Genomic DNA, 25,475 nt, shown 5'->3' with positions numbered 1-25,475 from the left:
CTGTTCTTCTTGGTTTTTATAGTGTTCGGCAAAGTGTAGTGTATGGGACATTATGGTACAATGGACTGGTGGTCCCAGGACAAGAAAAAAAGGGCTGATATAGTGGAGTGTATATATATACTAATTACACTTGTTTAGGTACAGCTTTTCTTATTGGTATCTTTTTTTCTTTTTGGCCTTTCCCATGGCATGGGTAAGTTCCCAAGTCAGGGACTGAACCCATGCCATAGCAGAGACCCAAGCCACAGCAGTGACATCTCCAGATCATTAACCTCTAGGCCACCAGGGAACTACCTTACTCATATCCTTATTTTGCATGTAAAGCAAAGCGAGATGCCTCCATGGTCTATAGAGTTAGAACTCCAACCATTTGTAGAAGAACTCCTATGCTGAAATGATGTAAAGTTCCTGGGGCAGAGTGTGCCCACAGCTGGTGCTCAGCTGAAATGTGCTGAAGGGGGAGCACTGCTCCAATTACCTTGACCCCCTTCACCCATCTTACATTTTGTATCTTTACTTGTTAGTAGGTTGTTGCAGATTATTGGACTATGACTCAATAAAGCCACAATAATTATTCAAGTTTGACTTGAAATTTTGGTAAATCAATTCAATAGTGTGGTATATATATATATATATGAATATGTATATATATATAAATGAATATATATATTCTTTTTTCAGGCAATTAATAAGCTTTATGATTTGTAAATGAAATGATGACCTGATAGTAAGTTATGGAATATATAAAATAAGTGAAATAAAAATTTTCTTGGCTTTTGCACTAACTGTCCTTGAGTACATTTAGAAATTTTAGACATATTCAGTTATTTTAGCATAATACTGCATATTTTGGAAGTTGGCATTTATTTTGGAAATCATTATTTATATTTCAGTGTAGGAGCTAATTTCAAGCCTATGGGTGAACAGTATTGATTTCCTGATTCTTGTCTTTTCCTTTTGCCTTTTTACTTTTCCTTTATTTATCTTAAAGACATTGTTGCTGCTCAAAAATGAATACAATATATGACAAAAATAGTTACTAAATATAGGTGTGCATATGTATTGTATTTATATGTACATATATATTTTTTAACCTTGTAATCATCTTCATCTGTTTAAATACATAAAGGAGTTTTCTGGTAGCCTAAGGGATAAAGATCCAGCATTATTATAGCTATAGTACATGTACAATCCCTGGCCAGGGGGCTTCTGCATGCCAGGGGAATAGCCAAAATATATATAAAAATAAAGAAGTGAATAAATAAATACATAAATGAAACATAGACATTAATGATTGTGCAGTTGAATTACAATGATTTTTAACCTGTATCCTGTTTCATTTATAATCTATAAAATGGGAATAAGACTCATCTGTGCCAAGTAATTATTTTACTTTCTAATTAATTTCAAACCTAAGGTAATTAGAATATTTCTGAGTAATTCTCATTTAATTACTTCCAAACATGCAGTCAGATTGTCACAAATTGTATTAATTGACCTCAGCCTTCAGTTCTGTATAATAAGAAACATGGGAGAGGGGATTAAGATGGCAGAATAGGACTGGAGCTCAACTTCTCTCCTAAGAACAACACAATTTACAACCAAATGCTGAGCAATCGTCAAACAAATGAACCAGAAACTTTCAAAAAGATCTCCTACTCCAGAAGACAATAGGAGGCCACAATAAGAGGTAGGAGGGGCAATTACATGATAAAAGCAACCCCATACCTCCTGGGTGGGAAGCCCCACAGACTAGAAAGTAACTGTATCACAGAGACTCACTGACATGAGTGAGAGTTCTGAGCCTCATGTCAGGTCCCACTACTGGGGATCTGGCAATGGGAGAAAGAGCCCCCAGAGCATCTGGCATTGAAGGCCATTGGGGCTTGTGCACAGGAGCTACACAGGACTGGGGGAAATGGAGGCCCCATTCTTAAAAGGTGCACATAGACTTTCACGTGCACTGGGTCCCAGAGCAAAAAAGTATCCATAGGAATCTGAGTCAAGCCTGACTGAAGTTCTGGGAAAACAGGGGTGAATGTGGCTTATTGTGGGGGAAGGACATTGGAAGCAAAGCTCTTGGGAATATTCAGCAGCCTGCCTTTCTCTGAAGGTTGCCATTTGGGGGAAATCTGGCCCCACCCATCAGTCAGTGCTGAGAAGCCCCAGGGTAAACAACAATCCAGATGAGGTCACAGCCCCAGCCATCAGTAAACAGGCTGCCTAAAGACCCTTCGGGCACACAGCCACCTCTAATCACACCCAGAGACAAAGTCCCGCCCACTAGAGGGGTAGGAATCAGCTCCACCTACCAGTGGGCAGGCATCAGCCCCTCCCATCAGGAAGCCTACAAGGCCCCATACCAACCTCAGCCACAACGGGGTAGGGGGGGGGAGATACCAGAAGAAAGAGAGGCTACAACTCTATTATCTGTAAAAATGTCACCACACCAAAAACCTATAAAAATGAAAAGGCAGAGAACTGTGAATCAAATGAGGGAGAAAGAAAACCCCCAGAAAAACAGCTAAGTGAATAGGAGATTCTCAGCCTCCAGGAAAACAACTTTAGATTGTTGATGCTGAAGATGATGCAAGACATTGGAAATAAACTGGAGGCAAAGATGGATAACTTACAGGAAACACTGACCAAAGAGATACAAGATATAAAACTTAAGAAGAGATGCAAAATATGATAACTGAAATAAAAAATTCACTAGAAGTAGCTAACAGCAGAATATAGGAGGCAGAAGAACGAATAAGCATGGTGGAACACAGATTAGTGGGAATCACTGATGTGGAACAGAAAAGAGAAAAAAGATTGAAAACAAATGAAGAGAGTCTCAGAGAACTCTGGAACAATGTTAAATGCACCAACATCTGAATTATAGGGGTGCCAGAAGCAGAAGAAAGAGAGAAGGAGACAGAAAAAATATTCCAAGAGATAATAGCCAAAAACTTCCCTCACATGGGAAAGGAACCACTCACTCAAATCCAGGAAGCACAATGAGTACCATATAAAATAAACTCAAGGAGGAACACCCCAAGACACATATTAATCAAACTGACCAAAATTAAAGACAAAGAAAATCTTGAAAGCAGCTAGGGAAAAGAAACAAGTAACATACAAGGGAACCCCAATAAGGTTATCAGCAGATTTTTCAGCAGAAACTCTACAGGCCAGAAGGCAGTGGCATGATAAATTTAACGTGATGAAAGGAAAAAACCTCCAACCAAGGTCACTTTACCCAGCAAGGCTCTCATTCAGATTTGAAGGAAAAATCAAAACCTTCACAGATAAGCAAAAGCTAAGAGAATTCAGCAACACTAAACCAGCCTTACAGAAAATACTAAAGGAACTTCTCTAGGCAGAAAAGAAAATACAGCAACAGGAAACAAAAATTCCACAAATGACAAGGCTCACCACTAAAGGTATATATACAGTTAAGATATGAAATCCTCCATGTACAATTATACCACCAAAATCAGAAATCATGAGAAGAGGTGGGTACAAATGTAGGACACTGGAGATACACTTGCAATTAAGAGAACAACAACTTAAAACAATCTCATATACATATAGACTCTTATATAAAAACTTCAGAATAACTGCAAACCAAAAATCTATACAATTGATACGCAAACAAGGAATCTCTGAAGAAGAAATAGATCTCATAGTAAATAAGTTAATAATCCACCATGAAGGATGTCATTTTACATCATTCTTAGAAGGCTGAAGTCTTAGAACTGACTCTGATTTCCTCTCTATCAAATAATTTATGATGATTATAATTAAGTAATGCACTGTACAATTAAATAATATAGTTCTGTTATTGTATTATTAATAACCATTTATCTTCATGGTACAATGTAAGGTCTATAATGTCTTGTTTATCACATCATCTAGAATGGTGTAATGCCTTTATTGAAGAATCAGTAAGATGTAACAAACTGTGAGGATATTTATATAGTTATACTGTTTTTTAACCAATTTATGCATTTTATATTTTACTTATTTTCAGAGGGTGTATTATTTCTATTATCCTTACCAGTTAAATTATTCTTTTTATTATGCTATATAAAATATTTAATGGTATATAAGGCTTTCTTCTTTATAAATTTTAGTTGCATAATATACCTAATTTTAATATAATGCTAATTTTTAAAGAAAAATGGAAATGTAGTAGATAACACTAAATAGTAAAGATGAAAGCCATACAAAATGGGATGAAGTATAGAATAAATTTCCTATTTGTCTCAGCATATTTTCCATTCCACTTCTCTAGAGGGAGTCACTTAATCTGTTTCTTAAGATCCATGATATAATAATCTGTGCGAATGTAATTGTGTTTAAATATATGTATTTTATTTTGTAAAAAAATAAAATAAAATAAAATAAAAACAAAACAAAACAAAACAAAAAACCCTATATCCTCTACCTATAGCCCCCTCCTCGACATAATCCTAAACAACACAATAAAAGCAGTGCAGTTTCTTGAGGCAGTGCTCTTGGTCCCTGAGACCTTGAGTCCCCCTGGTTACCACCATTACTTAAAAAAAAAAAAAAGAAAAAGAAAAAAAAGAAAATTTTAGCCAACCTAATCGAACAACATATGAGAAAGATCATACACCACAACCAGAAGGAATTCATCCCAGGTGCACAAGGATGATTCAACATATGCAAATCAATCAACATCATACACCATCTTAACAAAAGAAAAGTAAAAAATCACATGATCGGAGTTCCCGTCGTGGCGTAGTGGTTAACGAATCCGACTAGGAACCATGAGGTTGCGGGTTCGGTCCCTGCCCTTGCTCAGTGGGTTAACGATCCGGCGTTGCCGTGAGCTGTGGTGTAGGTTGCAGACGCGGCTCGGATCCCGCGTTGCTGTGGCTCTGGCGTAGGCCGGTGGCTACAGCTCCGATTCGACCCCTAGCCTGGGAACCTCCATATGCCGCGGGAGTGGCCCAAGAAATAGCAACAGCAACAACAACAACAAAAAGACAAAAAAAAAAAAAAAAAAAAAAAGCTTTCTTAAAAAAAAAAAAAAAAAAAATCACATGATCATCTCAATAGACAGAAAAAGCATTTGATGAAGTCCAAACATCCATTCATGATCAAAACTCTTACCAAAGTGGGTATAAAGGTAACATTCCTTAACATAATTGAAGCCACCTATGACAAACCCACAGCAAATATAAATCTCAATGGAGAAAAGCTGAAAGCCTTCCCACTAAAATCTGGAACAAGACAAGGATGCCCACTCTCACCACTGTTATTCAACATATTATTGGAAGTCCTAGCCACAGCAATTAGACAAACAAAAGAACTAAAAGACATCCAAATAGGAAGAGAAGAGGTAAAAGTGTCACTGTATGCAGATGACATGATACTATATATAGAAAACCCCATGATCTCAACCCAAAAACTACTTGAACTGATCAACAAATTCAGAAAAATAGCAGGATATAAGATTAACATTCAGAAATCAGTTGCATTTCTGTATACTAACAATGAAATACTAGAAAAGAAATACCTTTTAAAATTGCACATCAAAAAAATCAAATACCTGGGAATACACCTGACCAAGGAGGTAAAGGACTTATATGCTGAGAACTATAAAACATTAATCAAGGAAATTAAAGAGGATGTAGAGAAATGGAAAGATATTCCATGATCCTGGGTTGGAAAAATTAATATTGTAAAAATGGCCATACTACCCAAAGCAATCTACAGATTCAGTGCAATCCCTATCAAATTACTGAGGACATTTTTCACAAAACTAGAACAAACAATCCAAAAATTCATACGGCACCACAAAAGACCCAGAATTGCCAAAGGAATTATGAGAAACAACAACCAAGCAGGAGGTATAACTCTCCCAGACTTCAGGCAATATTACAATGCGACAGTCATCAAGACAGTGTTGTACTGGTACCAAGACAGACAGACAGAACAATGGAATGGAACAGAGAATCCAGAAATAAACCTAGAAACCTATGGTCAATTAATCTTTGACAAAGGAGCCAAGAAGGTAAAATGGGAAAAGATAGTCTTTTCAGCAAGTATTGCTGGGAACCCTGGGCAGCTGCATGCAGATCAGTGAAACTTGAACACATTCCCATCCCATGCATTAAAATAAACTCAAAATGCCTTAAGGGCTTAAATATAAGACACCAACCAACTCCTGGAAGAGAACATAGGCAAAACATTCTCTAACATCAACCTTATGAATATTTTATCAAGTCAATCTCCCAAAGCAACAGAAATAAAAGCAAAAATAAACCATTGAGACCTAGTAAAACTGTCAAGATTTTGTGCAGCAAAAGAAAACAAAAAGAAAACAACAAGACAACTTACAGAATGGGAGAAAATAGTTTCAAATGATGCAACTGACAAGGGCTTAATCTCTAGAATATAGAAGCAACTGGTTGGGGAGCTTGGGGTTAATAGATACAAACTAATACATTTGGAATGGATTAGCAATGAGATCCTGCTGTGTATCACTGGGAACTATGTCTAGTCACTTATGATGGAGCATGATAATGTGCAAAAATATAAGGGGTACATGTAAGTGTAACTGGGTCACCATGCCGTACAGTAGAAAAAATTGTAATGGGGAAATAACTATTAAAGTAATAATAATAGTAATAATAAAGAAGTAAGAGAGTGTACAACTCTATTGTCTGCAAAAAGGACACCACACCAAAAACCTATAAAAAGGAAAAGACAGAGAACTACAACTCAGATAAGGAACCAGAAAAAAAAAAAAAAAAAAAAAAAAAAAAAAAAAAACAGAAAAACTGCTAAGTGATCTGGAGATTATCAACCTCTAGGAAAAAGACTTTAGACTAATGATGCTGAAGATGATGTAAAGCATTGGAAATAAACTTGAATCAAATACTGATAAATTGCAGCAAACATTGAGCAAAGAAATACAAGTTTTAAAACTTAAGCAGAGATGCAAAATCCAAAAATTGAAATAAAAAATTCATTAGAAGCAACCAACAGCAGAATACAGAAGGCAAAAGAACAAAGCATGGTGGAGCACAGACTAGTGGGAATCACTGATGTGGAACAGAAAAGAGAAAATAGATTTAATAGACATGAAAACTGTCTAAGAGAACTCTGGGACAACGTTAAACACACCAACATCTGTATTATAGGGGTGGCAGAAGGATAAGAGAGAGAGAAAAGGATGGAGAAAAATTCCAAGAGACAATAGGCAAAAAGTTCCCTAACATGGTAAAAGAACCACTCACTCAAATCCAGGAAGCACAATGAGTACCGTATAAAATAATCCCAAGGCAGAACACCCCAAGACACATATTAATCAAACTGACCAAAAATTAAAGACCTAAAGAAAATACTGAGCAGCTAGAGAAAAAGCAACCACAATAAAGTTACTGGCATATTTTCCAGCAGAAACCCTGCAGGCCAGAAGGGAGTAGCACAATATACTTAACGTGATGAAAGGAAAAATCCTCCAACCAAGATTACTTTACCCAACAAGGCTCTCATTCAGATTTGAAGGAGAAATCAAAAGTTTTATGAACAAGCAAAAGCTAAGAGAATTCAGTACCACTAAACCAGCTTTACAACAAATACTAAAGGAACTTCTCTAGGTAGAAAATAAAAAGCCACAACTAGAAACAAAAATACCACTAATGACAAGGTTCACCAGTAAAGGCACATCTACAGTAAAGGTAGGAAATCATCCATACACAAATATGCTACCAAAATCAGAAATTGAGAAAAGAGGAGAGTACAAAATCAGTACAATGGAGATGCACCTGCCATTAAGAAACCAACAACTTAAAACAATCTCATATATATATATATAGACTTCTATATAAAAACCTCAGGGTAACTACAAACCAAAAATCTATGATTTATACACACACAAATAAGAAGAATCAACTCAAATACATCTCTTAAGATAGTCATTAAACCACAAGAGGACAGAATGAGAGAAGAAGGGAAGAAAAAAAGCAAAAAAAAAAATCCAAAATAGTTAATAAAATGGCAATAAGAACATACATATCATTAATTACCTTAAATGCAAATGGACTAATTGCTCCAACCAAAAGACACAGACTGGCTTAATGGATACAAAAACAATACCCATATATATGCTATCTTCAAGAGACCCACTTCACTTCTAGGGACACATTCAAATTGAAAGTGAGATGATGGAATATATTTTTCCATGGAAACAGAAATCAAAAGAAAGCCAGAGTAGCAGTACTCATATCAGACAAAATAGACCTTAAAATAGAGAATATTATAAGAGACAAGGAAGGACATTACATAATGATCAAAGGACCAATCCAAGAAGAAGATATAAACATTTTAAATATATATGCACCCAAGATAGGTTCACCACAATATATAAGGCAACTGCTAACAACCTTAAAGGAGAAAATGACAATAACACAATAATAGCAGGGGATTTTAACACCCCACTTACAGCAATGGACAGATCATCCAGACAGAAAATCAAAAGGAAGCAAAGGCCTTAAATGGAACATTAGACCAGATGGACTTAAAAAATTGTTATAGGATATTCCATCCAAAAGCACCAGAATACACATTCTTATCAAGTGCACACATAACATTCTCTAGGATTGATCACATTCTGGGCCAAAAATCAAGCCTCAGTAACTTTAAGAAAACTGAAATCATTTCAAGCATCTTTTCCAACCACAATGCTATACAAAAGGAAATCGTCATGAAAAAAACTGCAAAAAAACACAAACACGAGAAAATAAACAACATGCTACTAAACAACTAATGGATCACTGAAGAAATCAAAGAGGAAATTAAAAAATACCTAGAACAAAACGACAACAAAGACATGACACTCCAAAACCTATGGGATGTGGCAAAAGCAGTTCTAAGAGAAAGTTTATAGCAATAAAATCCTACCTCAGGAAACAAGAAAAACCTCATATAAAAACCCTAACTTTACATCTACAGCAGCTAGAAAGAGAACAAACAAGGCCTAAAGTTAGTAGAAGGAAAGAAATCATAATGATCTGAGCAGAAAAAAATGAAATATTAACCAAGAAATCCATAGAAAAGATCAATGAAACTAAAAGCTGATTCTTTGAAAAGATCAACAAAATTGATAAACCCTTAGCCAGACTTATCCAGAAAAGAGAGGACTCAAATCAATAAAATTAGAAATGAAATAGGAGAAATTACAATGGATGTCACAGAAATACAAAGGCCCATAGGAGACTAGTACATGCAACTATATGCCAATAAAATGGAAAACCTAGAAAAAATGGACAAATTCTTAGAAAATTACAATCTTCCAAGACAAAACCAAGATGAAATAGAAAAGATGAATTGAAGTTCCTGCTGTGGTGCTCTGGAAACAAATCTGACTAGCAACCATGATATAGGTTCTATCCCTGGCCTCTCTCAGTGTGTTAAGGATCTGATGTTGCCATGAACAGTGGTGTAGGTCACAGACATGGTTCGGATCTGGTATTGCTGTGGCTCTGTAGGCTTGCAGCTATAGCTCCTACTGGACCCTCTACCCTGGGAACCTCCAGATGCCATAGGTATGGCCCTAAAAAAAAGAAAAAGAAAACATGAATGGACAAGTCACAAGTACTGAAATTGAAACTGTGATTTAAAAAATCCCAACAAACAAAAGTCCAGGACCTCATGGCTTCACAGGCAAATTCTATCAAACATTTAGAAAAGAGATAACACCTATCCTTCTGAAACTATTCTAAAAAATTGAAGAGGAAAGAACACTCCCAAACTGATTCTATGAGGCCACCATCACCCAGAAACAAAAACCAGACAAAGATACCACAAAAAAAGAATATTACAGGCCAATTTCACTGACTAACATAGTTGCAAAAAACCTCAACAAAATACTAGCAAACCACATCCAACAATACATTAAAAGGATTGTACATTATGATTGAGTGAGATTTATCCCAGGGATGCAAGTATTCTGTAATATCCGCACATCAATCAGTATGACACATAACATCAACAAACTGAAGAATAAAAACCACGTGATCCTCTCAATAGATGCATAAAAAGCTTTTGACAAATTCCAACACCCATTTCTGATAAAAACCCTTCAGAAAGTGGGCATAGCTGGAGACAACCTCAACATAATAAAGGCCATATATGACAAACCCACAGCTAACATCATTCTCAGTGGTGAAAAGCTGAAAGAATTCCTCCAGAGATCAGGAACAAGACAAGAATGTCCGCTCTCACCACTACTGTTCAACATAATTTTGGAAGTCCTAGCCACAGCAATCAGAGAAGTAAAAGAAATAAAAGGAATCCAAATGGAAAGGAAAACTATCACTATTTGCAGATGAAAGGATACTATACCTATAGAATCCTAAAGACACTTTAGTGAAACAATCCCATTTACCATTGCATCAAAACGAATAAAATACTTAAGAATAAACATTCCCAAAGAGACAAAAGACCCATACTCTGAAAACTGTAAGACAGTGATGAAAGAAATCAAAGATGAGACAAACAGATGGAAAGACATACAATGCTCTTGGATTGGAAGAATCAATATTGTCTAAATGAAAATACTACCAAAAGCAATCTCAGATTCAATGTGATCCCTATCAAATTACCAAGGATATTTTTCATAGAACTTGAACAAAATATTTTAAAGTTTGTTTGGAAGCGCAAAAGACCTGGAATAGCCAAAGCCATCCTGAGAAAGAAAAATGGAACTGGAGGAATCAGGCTCCCTGACTTCAGACTATACTACAAAGCTACAGTCATCAAAACCATGTGGTGCCGGCATAAAAGACAGAAATAGAGATCAGTGGAACAGGATAGAAAGCTCAGAATTAAACCCATGTACCTACAGCCAACTAATCTATGACACAGGAGGCAAGAGTGTGCAATGGAGAAAAGACAGGCCCTTCAATAAGTGGTGCTGGGAAAACTGGACAACCACATGGAAAAGAATAAAATTAGAACACTTCTGAACACCATGCACAAAAGTAATCTCAAAATGGATTAAAAACCTAAATATAAGACCAGATAGTATAAAACCCTTAGAGGAAAACATAGGCCAAACACTCTCCGACATAAACAACAGCAGTATCTTCTCAGCTCTACCTCCCAGGGTAATGATGATAAAAACAAAAATGAACAAATGGGACTTAAAAGTTTATGCATAGAAAAGGAAACCCTAAGGAAAACAAAAGGACAACCCACAGAATGGGAGAAAATATTTGCTAATGAAATGACTGACAAGGGATTAATCTCCAAAATTTATAAACATCTTCCATAGCTCAATACCAAAACAACAAATAACCCCATCAAAAAATGGGAAGAAGATATAAACATCCAGTTCTCCAAAGAAGACATACAGATGGCCAAAGAACACATGAAAGATGTTCAACATCACTCATTATCAGAGAAATGCAAATCAAAATAACTCTGAGGTACCACCTTACACCAGCCAGAATGGCCATTATCAAAAAGTCTACAAACAATAAATGTTGGAGAGGGTGTGGAGAAAAGGGAACCTTATTACATGGTTGTTGGGAATGTAGATTGGTGCAACCACTGTGGGAAACAGTATGGAGATTCCTCAGAAAACTAAAAATAGAACTACCATTGGATCCAGCAATCCCACTCCTGGAAATCTAGAGAAAACCATGACTCAAAAAGATACATGTATTCCAATGTTCATTTCAGTACTATTTTCAATAGCCAAGACATGGAAACAACCTAAATGTCCATCAACAGAGGAGTGCATAAAGAAGATGTGGTACTTATGCACAATGGAATATCACTCAGCCATTAAAAGGAATGAAATACCAGCATTTTTAGCAACATGGATGGACCTAGAAATTATCATGCTAAGTGAAGTCAGTCAGACAGTTAGACACCAGCATAAAATGCTATCACTTACATTGCAATCTAAAAAAAGGACACAATGAACTTTGAAGAATAGATACTGACTCACAGACTTTGAAAAACTTATATTTTCCAAAGGAGATAGGTTGGGGTCAGGGGAATGGGTTGGGGGTTTGGGATGGAAAAGCTATAAAATTTGGTTGTGATGCTTGTTGTACAACTACAAATGTAGTAAAATTAATTGAGTAATTTAAAAAATAAAAATAAAAAGCAATTAAAATAATCTAATATTCAAGTTCCCATGAAATTATATTTTAAAAAAACTGACCACATATTTAGGCCAGAAATTAAATAAGTTCTAAACTAAGTAAAGAGTTTTCATACCATTCTCTGACCACCATAGAATAAAATCAACTATTTTCATTCTATTTTCTTCTCAGAATAGTAGTACTGTCCATAGACTTTGCTGTATATTGAATTTTATTATCATTTTTTTTTAGATATTGTTCAATTTGTTTTCTATTCCCTCTTTGATAAAAGCTGTTTAGATAGAATGTTCAAGGTTTTGGAGGCATGTTTTAATAAACAGAGCATAAATGAGATTTGGGTCTGCTTTAAGCATTCTAAGTACTTATACTTGGATTCCTTGAAGAGTACAGGCTGAACAGTGAAATGTTTGAAGAAATAATGACTAAAAACTTTCCAAATTTGATAAAACCATAACCCAAAGGTCCAAGTAGTTCAGTGAATTCCATAGACAGGAAGTATAAAGATAACTATTGCAATGCAACAATATTTCTTAAAAATAAAAGAAAAGAAAAATATTCAGGAAATTCAGAGAAAAAGTTACAGACTCTTGGTTTTTCTTGATTTATTGCTTTCCATTTATTGAATTTTGTGCCATTGATACTGCTCTAAAATTAATATAACTTATAACAAAGAATAGTTACTAAATATATGAGAACAAAGGTTAGAATGAAATCAGACTTCTTATCCAAATGATGTAAGCTAGTGACACTAAAGTAAAATTTTTAAATAATAAAAGAAAAAAAAATTATAATTCTATACCCAGCAAGAATATCTTTCAAAATGGAAGTGAATGAAAGTTGTTCAGATGTACAAAAATCAAATGAATCATTACCACCAGACCTGCACTATAGGAATATTAAAAGAAATCTTTCAAAAAGTAGGAAAATGGCACCTGACTAAAATGGTGAAAATATATTTTTCTTAATTTTCAAAACTTATTAAAGATAACTGGTTATTTAATCAAAAATAATAATTATGTATTATTTCTTTTTTCATTTTTTTTTGTCTTTTTAGGGCCGTACCCACAGCATATGGAGGTTCACAAGCTAGGGGTTGAATCAGAGCTGCAGCTGCAGCCCTACACCACAGCAACATGGGTTCTGAGCCTTGTCTGTGAACTACACCACAGATCATAGCAATGCCAGATCCTTAACCCACCGAGCAAGGTCAGGGATCACACCCATATCCTCATGGACACTAGTTGGGTTTATTAACAACTGAGCCACTATGGGAACTCCTATTTCTAATATTATATATGAACTGGTATACTGTTACTTGAAGGTGGACCATGACAAGTTAAAGATGTATGCTGCAAGCTCCAGGGGACCATTTGAATGATAAAAATTTGTCACTGTAAGCCAACAAAGGATATAAAGTAGATTAATAAAAATATGCAATCCACAGAAGCAGAAAAATGAAGTTGTGAACACAGCAGGTGGGAGAATTGGGTTAACAACAAAGGAGCACAAAAGTAAATTTAGAAGTAAAGAAAACATTGTACGTCTTGACCAAGGTGGTATTTACATGACTAAATATATTTGTCAAAATCCAACAATCTTAGAACTGAACATCTAAGAAGGGTGATTTTACTGAATGTAAATTATACTTTTGTAACTCTGACTTAAACGAAAAAGCCAACCTGATTTCAAGGCACACTTGTCTACATTAAACATTAATTAAACTACATGTTCAATATACATAATATGCATTGATTTACATAGGTTTATAGTATATCAGTAGGGCTGAGGCTGTTTTATTAGAAAAAATAAACATTTTCTAAGAAAGAAAGCTGTTGGTGTCTTTCAAATTAAATTTAGACCAGCAAACACAAAAGCCATTAATAACCCCTGAGATCAGAGACCAGATCATTCTAAAGGAGAAAGGAAGGTAGACCTCCTCTTCAATCCTTCTAAGTATAGATTCCAGTAAGACTAGGGACAACAATTAATAGCTGGATAAATTCCCCTGCTACAAATGTAAATTATCTGATGCAGAGTAAATAGGCAGAACATAAATACTACATCCAGTTATTCTCCACCCAAACTGAAGTGTTGCCACACCCCCTGATATTGCATGAGCTTCAGCCTGTTTCCAGGGCTCCAGAATAGAAGAAACAGACACTGAGTTCAGGGTGAGGGGTGTGAAGGCAGCTGCATGGAAATCACAAGTCAGTGAATCAAAGTGTTCCACTGAAGACAAGGTCCTGCAGTTTGCCATCAAACACAGCTGGAGGGAAGGAAGGAAATGTTACCTTCACCAGAGTATTGTCATGCCTGATAAAGTCCCAGAAGATAAACATCCTCCTCAATGCATGGCCTGGGTTTCTTAAGATCTGTATCAGCTGCAGCTAACTTCTCTTTTTATGCTTTTCCCTTGATCTAATGTTTAGGGAGTCTAGGCTAAAGATGGCCAAGGCTGTTTGCTCTATTCTCCATGTGGAAACAGGGCTCCTGGGAAGCTGAGACCACATATACCTACCGGACAAGCTGACGAGGCAAAGAAAACTTGGTGTGATAGCCTTAAAGTGATTCTGCAGCTGTCCCTCAAATTTGAGTGTTAGCCTATCAGCAAGCTGATCCATAAGCCACGGTTATTCAAATCTTGCAAAACCAGTATTCTTATTGGTGAAGAGTGTTTCTTTTTCATTGGAGATCCTAGACAACTCAGATCTCTGTTCAGCTTTTTGAAGTTCCCCAAGTATATTGGTTCCTGAGGATTTATCAATTTTGTTGATCTTTTCAAAAAACAAGCTTTTAGATTCATTGATAGTCTCTATCACCTTCTTCATCACTATTTCATTTATTTATTTATTTTATTTATTTATTTTTTTTATTTTCCCACTGTACCGCAAGGGGGTCAGGTTATCCTTACATGTATACATTACAATTACATTTTTCCCCCAGCCTTTCTTCTGTTGCAACATGAGTATCTAGACAAAGTTCTCAATGCTATTCAGCAGGATCTCCTTGTAAATCTATTCTAAGTTGTGTCTGATAAGCCCAAGCTCCTGATCCCTCCCACTCCCTCCCCCTCCCATCAGGCAGCCACAAGTCTCTTCTCCAAGTCCATGATTTTCTTTTCTGAGGAGATGTTCATTTGTGCTGGATATTAGATTCCAGTTATAAGTGATATCATATGGTATTTGTCTTTGTCTTTCTGGCTCATTTCACTCAGTATGAGAGTCTCTAGTTCCATCCATGTTGCTGCAAATGGCATTATGTCATTCTTTTTTATGTCTGAGTAGGATTCCATTGTGTATATATACCACATCTTACGAATCCAATCCTCTGTTGATGGACATTTGGGTTGTTTCCATGTCCTGGCTATTGTGAATAGTGCTGCAATGAACATGCGGGTGCATGTGTCTCTTTTAAGTAGAGTTTTGTCCGGATAGATGCCCAAGAGTGGGATTGTGGGGTCATATGGAAGTTCTATGTATAGATTTCTAAGGTATCTCCAAACTGTTCTCCATAGTGGCTGTACCAGTTTACAATCCCACCAACAGTGCAGGAGGGTTCCCTTTTCTCCACAGCCCCTCCAGCACTTGTTATTTGTGGATTTATTAATGATGGCCATTCTGACTGGTGTGAGGTGATATCTCATGGTAGTTTTGATTTGCATTTCTCTTATAATCAGCGATGTTGAGCATTTTTTCATGTGTTTGCTGGCCATCTGTATATCTTCTTTGGAGAAATGTCTATTCAGGTCTTTTGCCCATTTTTCCATTGATTGATTGGCTTTTTTGCTGTTGGGTTGTATAAGTTGTTTATATATTCTAGAGATTAAGCCCTTGTCGGCTATTTCATTTATTGCTGCTCTTTATGATTTCTTCTTTCCACTAACTTTGGCTTTTCTTTGTTCTTCTTTCTCTAGTTGCTTTAGTTGTAAGGTTAGATTATTTGAGATTTTTCTTCCAGCCTGTGATCTGTTCCCTCCTCCTCCCACCACAGTTTTCACACTGACCCTGGACTGTCTGTACCTCTGAAATCTGCAGAATGGGTCTTGGGACATAGTGAAGCACAGGTTCTTCTACCTCCATGAAGAAAGAATTTAATGAGAAGCAGAGTGATAGGTAAAGGAAATAGTTTATTACTATAGGATACTTGTGAGAAATACAAGTGGGCAGGCAAGGGAGTGTCACACCCCAAGAACTTAGTGGGCTACATTTTTATAGTTGAAGGAAAAGTGGGGATGGGGAAAAGACTACTCTCTTCCTTATTCTTCAGTAGATGTCAAAATTCCATAATCAGCTCCTCCTCTGTATTGGGCAGGAGAGTCTTCTTGTCCCTACATTGTCAAACTGGTATTGCAATGTAATAAAAATTAGCAAAAAGTTGATAATATACCCTATGATAAATCATCTCAGTTTTCCGTATAATGTTACCTTTCCCTGTATTTGTTTTTAGTGTGTACAGAGAAGCATGGCCTAGAAATCATTAACTTAACCTCAGTGGGCAGGACATGGGCCTTATTTTACCATTATTTTATTGTTTGGGGGCGTATCATGCTTCTGTTACAGGGTTTTGTTGCTAAGCAAGCCTGCTTGCTTTTTTTTGTTAAATAACCTTGCTTTCTTGAGTGATCATTAATTTACAGGGGTCTCCCATACTTTTTTCTACTTACAATCCTCTAGTGGGATTAACTATTTAATCACTTACTTTGTCCCTTTACTCTGTTCATGTCACCTCTATGTCTTTGCTCATAATACTTTCCCTGTATTAAATTCTATTTCTACTTTTTTTCACCTATATATTTCTTAATGCTTTTTAGATTCAGTTAGGGCAATAGTCCCTTTAAGAAACCAGCCCTGAAGTTCTAGGTTGTTTTATCTGTCTCTCCTAATGAATAAAAGCATTAAACCACCAGAAGAATGATTGCAAAACTCATAGCCCTCACAGAACAAGTGCATATCTTTTATAGTTGGAAAAGTGGAAGAACATGCTACCCAGGGCCCAAGCAACTAGAGGTGTGCCCTACAGATGGGGGAGAAGAAGTAACACCGAGAAAGCTCCACTGTCATTCCACAGATACAAAGGGCCTGTGTAGGCCCAATGCTAGAGAAGAGGCAATAGAAAGTTCCCACCATCACCAGGCTTGCAATAGTAAGAAGAAATAGGAGTCAATAAAGAGTGTAGAGACAAGAGTGTAGCAAGAGATCCTCTCTAAGGTGCAGCCTAATAAGGAAGGCCAAAATTTGTCTTTGTCGTCCTCTTATTGGATGAATTTCACTATCATGTTTTTGAGTTCACTGATACTTTCTCCCACTTCATCTAATCACTGTTTAACCTCTATTGAATTTTTTGATTTAGCTTTTTTGTTTAATTAAAATAGAGTTGATTTACAATGTTTTGATAAATTCTACTGTACAGCAAAGTGATTGTTATAAATATACACACATCCATTCTTTTTCAGATTATTTTCCCTTTTAGATTATCACAAAATATTGGGTAGAGTTCCCTGTGCTATACAGCCATTCAGTTATTTTATTCTTCAGCTCTCTGATTTATTTTTGGGATGTTCTTATGATTTTTATCTGTTGGTTGAAATTTTAAATTTGTTCATGTATTGTTTCCCTGACCTTGGTGAACATCTTTATGACCATTGTTTTGAACTCTCTGGTAGGTAAATCACTTATCTATGTTTTTTTAAGGTCTGTTTCTCGAGTTTTACCTTTTTATTTTCTTTAGAACATATGCCTGTTTCATTTTCCTTGACTCTCTGTACTGGCTTGTGTGCATTAGATAAAAAGACTCACCTCTCCCAGTCTTGACAGAATGGTCTCATATAGAAAATGAGCCTTATCCTTCAGCCCAGCTGAGCTTAAAATTTTGTGATTGTCCAAGCTGCCTTTTTTGTTCTTAGTAGTTTCCAGTAGCTAAAAATGTGCTAAGACTTGTTTCCCTGTGGGTATTTCTTGCTTGCCTGTGTGTAGGATTCACTCAGATAGTTTCTGGAATTGCTTCATGTGTAGTTAGACACTCAGTGTGTCCTTGGTGGAGGTGCATTCAAGTCTTCTCTCTTGACATCTTGGACTTGAACTTACCTCCCTCAAAATTCTTTATGATCTAAGGACTTGTATTTGTCTTTCACCAGCTTATCTCACTTAGCATAATGCCCATATGATAGAGCAGTCTCACTTTTGAGTATATATCCAAAAGAAATGAAAATAGAATCTTGAAAATGTATTTGCATTCCCATGTGTATCCTATCATTAGTCACAATAGCCAAGATATGAAAAAAAAAAAAAAACTAAGTGTCTGTCATTGGGTGAATGGATGAAGATGTTATATTTGTAGTGGAATATTATTCAGCCATGAGAAAGAAGGGAAATCCTTGTATTTGCAACACCATGCACACACCTTGAAGGCATTAAGCTAAGCAGTGATTTAACAGATGTATCTCGATCCCTTTATTGGTGTCCTTTAATAACATATTTATCTTTTTAAAACCACTTTGCTTTTGAGTGTGGGCTGTGTATCGCATATGGTACTAGACTGAGAGTGTTAACAATTAAAAAAATAAAAAACCTCTTTGCCTGAAAATAATATAAGGCACACATGGAATAAAAACAAAATGAAAAAAAAAAAAAAGAGCTACTAGGGCAAATTATTTGCAAAAGAAATAAAAGGATAACTAGAATTATTGATGAGTGAATGCTCTTCTCTTGGATTACCCTTTCTGTCTGTATTTTGCAGCCTTATAAGTGTATATTTTCAGTGACGTCATTCTTTTATTGCTATTATCAAAAGCAATAGAGCAAAATATTCAGATCTCCAAAATAAAAATATTTTTCTTTGGCATCACATTTTAGTGAGTAATACACACATGAATAAATATTACCTTTTGACTATACCCATTAACAGAAGGAAATCCAATGTTAATAGACTCTTTGTAGCATTATTTATCATATCTGTATTTGAAAACATCATCACTAACTCCTTGTGCTTGTATGAAAAATTCAAATGAATAGTAGAATGAAACTCAACTACTATTCTTTTGAGAGTCACACAATTATTAACTTAGCATGAGCATTTCTCTTGGCAATAAAGGATTGGAGTTCTAATTTCATTACTGAAATGGAACTTTCTTTTTCCAACTGGCGGGGAAGATTCATTACAGGAAAACAATGAAGCCTGTTTCTGTTCTTGCTGTTGCCATTTGACAGTAATGAGGATGAATATAAAATTGCAAATGTGGTATAAATATTAGATGGGAAATAGTGGTGTTACCATAATTCAAATTATCTTTCATTATTTTTGGCTCACTAATTTTTTATAGTCCATGCTTGAAATAGCATTATGCAATCTAAAACACACACTAATTGAAACTGTGTCAGCAGTTAGCATTCTATTAACTAGTCTAACTTTCAAGGGTTTAATTTTAGCTACTACAATCTTTTCATATCAACACTTTTCCTATGAGTTCTTAATTGCTGTCTCGTTGATAAGTTATTTTGTTCTTATTTAGGGAGGTCATAGGGCAGACAAAAGAGAAAGATTGTACTTTTTGACATTTTTTAGTTTTCTGTTATGGATATTTCATGTAATCGCACTAGTCTGCAGTGAGTTGAAGCTTAGGGATAAAAAGTTATTTCAGCAAACTTTAAAAATTAATTTATTTTTACTTTCTTGATAACAGACTATTCAATTTTCAGTTGTCCTGAATTTGCTATAAATCTCAACACAAGGTTAGGCTAGACTTGCTTTCCACAAAACTCTGCCTTTCTTGCTTTCTTTTCTGTCATTGCTTTAAGAATGAAAATCTAACACAGATCAACTTAATGCTATTCAATGAGATACTTAGTCACCTAACTAATACATTACACAAATCAAAGACTAAAGTACTTCTAAGATCCCTCAAAATAGATATATTTCCTTGGTAAAATACCCTTTGCCAGAATCTCTTTTTATTTGCACTCAGAAATAGGTGTGTGTGTGTATACATATATATATATAAATATAAATATATATATATATATAAATAGGTGTGTATATATATATATACATACACACACATATTACATATGTGTACATATATACATAACAGTACACATATGTGCATTATACACACATTACATGTATGTATATGTATGTGTGTGTATTATACATATATGGTAAATCATAATATTGATAAAGTTTCTCCTAGCATGTAGAAATCTCTTGCGTCACACTACAAAGTTAAAAAAAAAAACCTATTCAAAATAATAGCACATCTTATCTTCCAATCTTCATAAAATATGGGAGAATACAAACTATTCTGTAAACAAAATGTCAGCCCTTTTTCAAATAATTAACAAAACCCTTGTTAGCACAAATGTTAGGATCCATAAATGAATAATTTCATTATTCTGCACTGGATCAGTGTTACCTGTGATTATACCAAGACCTAATTTCTAGTTATCACTTTCTTTTTTTCTTACCTTCCTGAACCCACACTTACAGATTTTAGCTTTACAGATACTATTTAGATTGTTGCCTTTTCCCCACAAGATGTTTGGTTTATTTATGATTTCTTTCTTCCATTTTTCAAATCGCACATTTGTTTTATTTCTTTTATGATCACACTGTTTCATCCCACTTTTCTAATTGGATAACTACCATTTTATGGAAAATGACTCATGAAATGCCTGTGAAGAATGAGTGAGTTACCCCTGGGAGAAGTTCTCCTGAATAACCAAAGGTAGCCTCATTTTGAAGAGACTCCTATGGTCATCCAATAGCCACATGATCTACTAGAGTCATTTCCTTAATCCCTTGAATGTGTCTTTTGATCACTCCTAAGATTCAGGTTACTGTATTTTGGGGAGGGGAGCAAGTTGAAACCTGGCTCTTACCCGAGAAAGTACATGTCACCCTTGGAAAAAAAAAAACTACTGTTAAAATTTCTGGGACCCCCTCAGCAAGGATCTAGACAGTCACTGAACTCAGGTTGATTGTGCTTCCAGGGTGGCCTTAGGGTTCCCAGGTCAGCTAAATAATCTATTCCAGTTTTTGTTTTTGGAGGGATTACTTGAGGCCAGCAGCCAAACATTCTGTTTTTCTACTTCATGGCATTATTTTACACTAGGGAATGGCTGAGCGATGACTATGGAGATGGAGTAGGGAAGACTTCCAAGTGTTAATGAAGGTTTGCATGCAAGGCGCAGGACCTCATCCTCGGCTGATTCTAGTATATTTCTTCATAAGGTTAATGGAAACAGTCAAAACAGTCTGAGAGGGATATGGCAGACTCCACAGTGAGTTAAACTTATAGTGTCTGCAACAGTGGAAGAGAACTGCACCGAGGTGTTTTCCTTAGTAAGGAAGCCTCCAGGGGTGATTCTGGAAGAGATAATTAAAGTCGTTTTTTCTACACCTGCACTTTTGAGGGTCTGAGATATTCCCTCCCCAGGCACCAACATTGCTATTATCTCACCACTGTAACGAAATTCAGGTGTGTTAATCTGATATCTATAAATTCAAATTTTTTCCAAAAAATCTCTTGTTTGGACCCGATTTTTTCATTAGATATGAGGGGTTTTTTTTGTTTGTTTTTGTTTGTTTGTTTATTATTGGAGGGAGGATATCCATGGCACGTGGAAGTTCCTGGGCCAGGGATGGAATCCAAGCCACTGCAATGACAATGCCAGATCCTTAACGTGTTGAGCCACATGGGAGATCCTAGATATCAGCTTTTAAAAAGATGATCCTGTTTAGAAAGCATACTGAAATCCATTATGTCTCTCACATTGTCTCTTATATTCCCCTATAGAGGAATTGACTAACAATATATTAAATCAAATGGTCATTACCCACATAATGTGTGACTGACCATTCCAGTCTAACAGAATCTCTGTGGCTGAACAAGAGTTAAGTTCGAATTCATTAGATCTTGTGGACAAGCTTCAACCCAGAAAATGTACCAACCAGGCCACCCTGGGGTTGCTGTTAGGGGTTAAATAGAAGCATCATGCCCAGGAATGGTCATAGAGAATTCGCAAGCTCTCAAAGGAGTCAATAAAACCCTACCTCTTTTATTTTCATCCTTACCAAGATGTAGCTGAAAGGAGGTAATTTCTTAATTTATTTTCATTTTTTTTAGTTTTTTTTTAAATTAAACTATAGTTGGTTTACAATGTTCTGTCAATTTCTGCAGTACAGCAAAGTGACCTAGTCATATATTATGTAAATTCTCTCTTTTTTTTTTTTTGTACTATCTTCCCTCATGTTCTAACCCAAGAGATTGGATATACTTCCCTGTGCAGTACAGTGAGACCTCATTGCTTATCCATTCCAAATGTAATAGTTTCCATCTACCAACCCCAAACTCCCTGTCCATCCCATTCCCTTCTTCCAACTATGAGTCTGCTCTCCATGTCAGTGATCTATTTCTGTTTTGTAGATAGGGTCATTTGTGCCATAAGAAGATGTGGTAAATATATACAACAGAATATTACTCAGCTATGAAAAAGACAAAATAATGCCATTTGCATCAATAAGAATGCAACCAGAGATTCTCATGCAAAGTGAAGTAAGTCAAAAAGAGAGGGGAGGTAATTTCTTTCTGAGGCTAGTCACCTTGAGTGACCACACTACCTTAGTAAAGAAGGAAGTAGAGTTAGATATCTTTTTGAGTTTAAGGAAACTATTCCAACAATTAACACAGATGATAAGGAATATTGAAAGTTCATAGAATATTTTGGTTATTCTTTTCCAGATTGAAGATGGTCTAGAAATATGAAAACATGACACAGATTAGTTTCAATGGCCGCCATGATGTGAGAGTCAGCTGGATCAGAATAGAAACACTGTAAGCTAACAAAACATCAGAATTGTAGTGGGAAAACACTGATAAGCAAGAGGGAGGTCAAAGATCCAGGTATTCAAACTGTCAGGAATAGGTAGGGACAATGCCCTGTTCCATATGGCCTCCTTCAACTAGAGACAGACAGATCACATGTTGGTAGGAGTCCCAAGGATGCATTCAATGGTAGCTTCTGCATCAGGAACATTGGGTCTTTTATATGCCCTTTCTTTTTTTGTCTATTTACTGATTTTTATTTTTTTCCATTATACCTGGTTTACAGTGTTCTCTGAATTTTCTACTGTACCACATGGTGACCCAGTTACACATACATGTATACATTATTTTTTCTCACATTGGCATGCTCCATCACAAGTGACTAGACATATTTCCCAGTGCTACATAGCAGAATCTCATTGCTAATCCATTCCAAAGACAATAGTCTACATCTATTAGCCCCAAGTACTACATCCATTCCCCCCCCCGCACCCCCAGGCAACCACAAGTCTATTCTCCAAGTCCATGATTTTATTTTCTGTGGAAAGGTTCATTTGTGTCATATATTAGATCCCAGATATAAGTGATGTCATATGGTATTTGTCTTTCTCTTTCTGACTTACTTCCCTCAGGATGAGTCTAGTTCCATCCATGTTGTTGCAAATGGCATCATTTCATTCTTTTTTATGACTGAGTAGTAGTCCATTGTGTATATATACCAACATCTTCCTAATCAAATCATCTCTTAATGGACATTTGGGTTGTTTCCATGTCTCAGCTATTGTGAATATTGCTGCAATGAACATGCAGGTACATGTGTCTTTTTCAAGGAAAGTTTTTCTCTGGATATATGCTCAAGAGTGGGATTGCTGGGTCATATGGGAGTTCTATGTATAGTTTTCTAAGGTACTGCCATACTTTTCTCCATAGTGGTTGTACCAACAGTGCAAGAGGGTTCCCTTTACTCCACACCCCTCCAGCATCTGTTATTTGAGAACTTATTAATTGACGGCCATTCTAACTGGTGTGAGGTGGTATCTTGTGGTAGTTTTGGTTTGCATTTCTCTAATAGTCAGGGATGTTGAGCACTTTTTCATGTTTGTTGGCCATCTGTATATCTTCCTTGGAGAAATGTCTATCCATGTCTTTTGCCCATTTTTCAATTGGGGTGTTTGTTTCTTTGCTGTTGAGTTGTATATGTTATTTGTATATTTTAGAGTTTAGGCCCTATTGGTTGCCTCATTTGAAGTTATATTCTCCCATTCTGTAAGTTGTCTTTTTGTTTTCTTTTTCGTTTCTGTTGCTGTGCAAGAGCTTGTCTGTTTGATTAGGTCCCATTGGTTTATTTTTGCTTTTATTTCTGTTGCTTTGGGAGACTGACCTGAGAAAACATTTGTAAGGTTGATGTCAGAGAATGTTTTGCCTATGTTTTCTTCTAGGAGTTTGATGGTGTCTTGTCTTATATTTAAGTCTTTAAGCCATTTTCTGTTTATTTACATGCAAGGTGTGAGTGTGTGTTCTAGTTTCACTGATTTGCATGCAGCTGTCCAGGTTGGAAACACGAAAGACCCAGAATTGCCAAAGCAATTCTGAGGAACAAAAACCAAGCAGGAGGCATAACTCTCCCAGACTTTGGGCAATATTACAAAGCCACAGTCATCAAAACAGTGTGGCACTGGTACCAAAACAGACATATAGACCATGGAACAGAATAGAGAACCCAGAAATAAACCCAGACACTTATGGTCAATTAAACTTTGACAAAGGAGGCAAGAACCTAAAATGGGAAAAAGATAGTCTTTATATGCTCTTTCTATTGTGGCTGCTGATGGATTTACATGTCCAACATAGTGATGGATCTGGTTAACATCAGTGCAATCTGGGTGGTGCAGCCTCAATCAGCAAGTTGATTCCTGTCAGTTTCATCAGAAAACAGGCCTTTACCATGGGCATTAACATGAGTAATCCAGCTACTCAGCAGTCATTATTTATTTCCTCAGTACATGGCTCCCAAATGGGTTTCTTTTAGCCACTAGTCTGAAGTTTACAAGTGGTGGAAAAATGTAACAATGTTTATTAAGGGGTGCATTAGCCAAAACTATGAGAATAATTGTCAGTAATTCCCACTAAATGGAAAGTCATGACCATTTTTGATTTTGCAATTGGTACCATTATTGAGCACTGAGAAAGCCAAAGGATAGCACTGACTACCCACTTAGATGAAATATCAGTGAATCAGACCCAGACATTCACCAGAAACTCTGTGAATCTGAGACAGCAGCTATGCTTCAGAAAGCAAATTGGGGGATAAAGTACCCCCTAAAGGGACAGCTATCACTTTTTCACATAAATCAGAGGTATGTCTAGTACTAGGCTAGCTGCATTCTGGAATATGTCTTTGCCATTTGACTACCAAGGATTTTTAGATTCCTCCCACTTTGTTAGTCATGGAGCTGGCCCTCCAAACATGTATTATTATATCAGAGATTTATGAGGTCTTCATGGTTTGAAGCATT

The sequence above is a fragment of the Sus scrofa genome, chromosome 8 (genome assembly GCF_054392235.1).
Source record: "Sus scrofa isolate SSC_HxYL_T2T_F1_AM1 chromosome 8, Sscrofa_HxYL_maternal_Yorkshire_Landrace_v2.0, whole genome shotgun sequence".
NCBI lineage: Eukaryota > Metazoa > Chordata > Mammalia > Artiodactyla > Suidae > Sus > Sus scrofa.
The sequence above is the reverse complement of the archived record's forward strand: the minus strand, read 5'-3'. Positions refer to the sequence as shown.